The 4,859-nt window shown below is 36.9% G+C and overlaps 1 long non-coding RNA gene across 1 annotated transcript; it reads left to right on the top strand.

The window, feature by feature from the left end:
- Window positions 1–371: 371 nt before the first annotated feature.
- LOC307133583 lies at window positions 372–3,170 on the top strand. Its single transcript, XR_013817443.1, has 7 exons — window positions 372–460; window positions 1,048–1,121; window positions 1,304–1,351; window positions 1,435–1,518; window positions 1,669–1,874; window positions 2,042–2,201; window positions 2,302–3,170. It is a non-coding gene; the product is annotated as an uncharacterized lncRNA (long non-coding RNA).
- Window positions 3,171–4,859: the final 1,689 nt, after the last annotated feature.

Raw genomic sequence — 4,859 nt, forward strand, 5'->3', positions numbered from 1 at the left:
TTACAATATTTGAAACCCTCTCAAACATGAGGTCGCAAAACAAAAAGCTTACAAAAACAGAAACCTGAAAGCTTTTCAATTTCATGTGACTGCCTTAATATTATAAAGTATTTTCTATCTCAGAATTCTTATTTTTATTATTTATTTTATATACAGTGTTACATTTGTTGTTATTCTTTGTTCTACATATTCGGAACTGTACCACAATGCTTTATTATTTTTATTTTTCTCTCATTGTACTTTTTGTATTGTACTTGTCTATACATGTACTAATTTAAATAAAAATAAAAATAAAAAAAAACAGAGAAGTACCTCCACCGGCCGAGAGGGGCAGTATACCTAAAAAAGACGGAAGACAAACCGGTAAAACATACAGATTTACCATCAGCGGCCGCTCATCACATGGTTTTAGTATTTGAAGAGAGGAGATCAGAAAATATCCTCGACTACGAGCGTTTAAGTAAGTACATGTTTCCTTTTTGTGTCACACAATATTATGTTCATTTTTGATGTATATACCGGTAGGTTGTTTTAATTAGTTTGTTCAGACACGCACGCTGATATAGTGCACAATACACAGTGTTAGCTAACACGTGCTGTTTCGCCTTTTTTACACACTGAGTTCAAGCATGTGCTACATGTTAAAATGTATCTAGCTACTGTAGGTAAGTTAGCCAAAGCTTTACATCTAGAAAGACTTAAGTTTAACTTTTGGTGTTTTCTAACAAAACAGAATGATGTATATAGGTTATTTAAATTATTTTGTTAGTCCGAACAAGCATGCTGCTAGGTCAGTTTTAGCAAGTGTTAGCTAACATGTGCTGTGTTGCTACTGTTCTTCTAGCATTTAAGGTCATTTATGAGTTATTTCTCTGAACTGCTGTACTTATTATGTTTGAGGACAATGCAGTTTACTTGATTCACTACACTGAATGAATACATTTTACTGTTCCACATTTGGCTGACCAGTTTTCCCCCCCACAGCATAGCTACTGTATATTCTGTATTTAACGTTAACAATGCGGTTTTGTTCACATTTTCTTGCAGATACCTTGACCAGAGCACAATCGGTTATCTTCATCCAAGAGACCTATTGTTGGACAATCGTTTCGGCTTTCAAGGTAAATAAATTGTTAGTCACAATGTCTAGTTACTGGGCTATAAGGAGAAGAATATTGAAAGGAGTTGAGATGGACAAACAGGAAATTGCAGATGTTGGAAACTTTAACAGTATGGAAAATTGTGCCTGTAGTTGTTGTTTTATATATATATATATAATTAAAATAAAATATTTTTTATGTAGATTTCCAGAATGAGAACCAAGCCCTGAGGGAAAGCAATGCACGAGCAGGTGAGAACATGCACTCTTTCTTAAATTTTACTTTTTTGACTGTGATGTAGGTCCAAAATTACCAAATGCCTTTCATTTTGTAGCTTCGGATGACAGCGGCTCACTTCATGAGCAGGTGAAGCAAGTTGGGACAATGTTGACGACGTTTGCTCGTACTGGGCAATCAGGTACAACTTGCAAACAACACCTGTGGTTGTTGGTTTAATTCCCACTGGGGCCACCTGTACATGTAGTAGACCTAGTTGTAAATGTCATAGTTTAGTAGTTGAGGGACCAGGACTGACTGCTTTATTCTTTTATTCTGTGAACCCCTGTAGGTGCAGATCAGACCCTAATGCTGCGACGTCTTGGAGAGTTTGGCGATGTTGTGCGTAGCATGGACAACAAAATGGACACTATGCTGCAACATTTCAGTGCCAATGTGTCTTTTGGAGAGTTATCCCTGCCAGGGGGTCTGTTACTCCCCCTAGACAACCCATTTGGCGTTGCTTGACAACAGTTTGAGGCAGGATAAAGAGCTCCAGTAAGTGTGCTGATTTTGTTTATAATGCTGTAGGGTAATCTAAAAAGTAAAATTTAAGATTGTACACTGCATATTCTACAGTCTGAATCACAGCCTGTCACATTTTTATATTTATGTATGAGAAGCTTCAGAGATATGTAATTTGTAACACTTTTTTGTATTTTCAGCTTCGGTTTTTGGCAATCAAATGTGGGAGGGACCTAAAGACAACCGTGTGGCGAATGCTTTAGAGTATCTTCTCTAATCACCTTTCCATTAATACAACCTGGACTGGTGTAGGGGATAAAGCATGTTTTAGAGACATGTTCCTGAAGACCATTGTTCAAAGTAATATATATATATAAATATATAAATTTGTTATATATTTAAGTAGATGTGTGTGGCCTTATGACATTCACATGGAATGACAGATCTGTATTTTCTACAGGAGCCATCCGGAAGAACCCGGCAACCCAGGATGCCACTGATGAGGCGGTCCAGGTTAGCGCTATGCGTTACCTGAAAGGAGCATCTGATCGTGAAGGTGGAAAAAGACGCCGCACAGCTGAGAGGGACCCACAGCCGACCTCTTACACCTAGTCTGACTACTGACACCTGGAACCCTTTCTTTATCCTGCAGTCAGTAACATCAAGACCCCTAAAGAAGCCAGAAGTTTCAGGCTACACTCACCCAATCCACACTGTTCACTGTGGAAATTACTTTTTTTTTTTATTCCCTGTGACCCTGCCTTGAAGGCAGCTCCTTGGATAGATATGGGATGGCGAGGTTGTTTGTCCTTTATATAGGCGCACAAGAAATCACTGAAGATAAGCCAATTTGCGCTGCCTCATTCTGGAGGTCGGGGAAAACCGGAGAACCCATAGTCAGGCTTGTTATAATGTTCTGTTCTACTACTGTTCTATTCTTCTCCAGAGCTTTACTCTAAATTATTACCATTTATGCTATTGTTAGAAATGGCTTGTTAAATGTGATGTTATACCTCGATTTATTTGGTATCCTGCACATTCTTTGGTACCAAATATCCTCATTATTTGATATAATATTTAATGGTAATTCTTTTCATCCCAGAGCTGACCTATTTGTTATTAACAAATATTGTAAGTGTTATAATTTGCTTGTAAGGCTGTTTTTTTAAACCAAAATTTAATTGGAAACATGCAGGTTCTTTAGTAAAAATGTTTTTTGTTATTTATAGGCCTATTTAAGCTTATTTATTGTCTGTTATATTTAATTTATATTATCTTGTATCATTGACAGTTAATGTACTTTGAAATGTGGAATAAAAATGGGAATTTATCTGGTTTGTTCAATTATTATCCATCATAAACTGCATGTTACAAATATATGAATAATAAATAAATATATATATTATTTATTACACAATAAGCGGAGGCAGATCGTTCGAAAAAAGCGTTTGCCTCCGCCGGGCCGCCTTCTGGTATAAAGGCGGCGGAACGGCGGTTTGCCTGCGGGCCGGCGGCGGTACGAAGGCGGTAGGAAGCCGGCTGCCGCTTTTAAAAAGCGGCTGCCGCCGGCGGTGCGCCGTCAAACGTGTTTGCGATTACGCAATTCTGACGCTTCTACAGCCGCCGGATCACCGCCGGTGGTCCGCCGACTCATTGCTATCTGGGCTACTGCGAAGTTGCCAAATTCACAACGAGAAAGAAAACTTACCCACTGCGAAATACAGAACGACTGCAAAGAGGCAGAAAATTATTTTGTTCATCGTTCTTGCTGTAAACGAGTTCAAGTAGAAGACCGTTAAACTCTAGTCAGACTACTGTGAACAGCGGAGATCCGTTATATATAGATCCACACCCATGACACCGCCCGTTACACTTCTGAACACAGTCATGCAGCGACCTGTATCCAGGGCGCGGTGTAGCTAAATACATACATTACACATTTTGTTGTCAAAAAAAGAGAAAAACCTCTCAAACATTCCATTTTGGTTGCGAGAATGTCGAAATTACCAACGTTACTTTTCTATCAGCTTGATTTATTAGACACTATTTATTATACAATAAATATTATTTCTTGAAAAATATTTAAATGAACAGCCTTTATAAATACAAAGTTTGTACAATAGGAATAAACACAAGCAAACAGTCAAAAGCAAGCCTTGTTAAAAGTACAGGATTTAAGTTAAAAATATAAAGTTATGAAGCTTAACTTTGCCCGCCAAATCTTTTTGCTCTGGAACAAGTAGATTAATAAGGCCAAAGATTGCGCCCATTTGAAATAAAATGTAATAATCATAATGGAAATATTGTGGAAAGTATATTAGATGATAATGTTCTACCCTTACGAAAGGAAAATATATTTACCAATATATTACTTGAAATATAATATATTGTTAATATATTGATGGTACATATATACAATATATGTAATATATTGCAGTATATTGCAAAATATACAAATGATTGCCGTTTTCAATATATTGCAATATATTGGAAAATATAAATATTAAATCCCATATATGGGAATATATCGCCTTATGTATTACATGATATTTTCCAATATACTGCAATATATTTTTGTTTCGTAAGGGTAGTGTGTTTAAATGAGGAAGAGCAACAAGAATATATGTAGCACGAGGTCATCAGTCAGCAATAGACTTAACCATGGTATCTCAAAGTCTGGCAAGACAATGCAAATGGGGAGTGCTTGATCAAACTACAATAGGTAGTGAAGGGTGCGGATTCTGAAATCCACTGCCGCTTCAACCTATATATCCTAATTACATTTATAATCAAAGTCTTATCAATATTTATCCTCCTAAATTATTAAATTGACTTTTAATGATTCTTTCCAGTTATGATATTACTTAATCAATAGAACCACTGATTGTTTATTGTTTCTTCATTTATGTTTTCTAAAGTTTGTATTTGGTCTCTGAGGAGTGACTGAGGATCTGGCCCATGCCAGGTGTGCAGTAACAGTGCTTTCTCACTAAGCCCGGCTTCCAGAGATGAAATATG

This window comes from Gobio gobio (genome assembly GCF_949357685.1).
Source record: "Gobio gobio genome assembly, chromosome: 11".
In the NCBI taxonomy this organism is placed as follows: Eukaryota; Metazoa; Chordata; class Actinopteri; order Cypriniformes; family Gobionidae; genus Gobio; species Gobio gobio.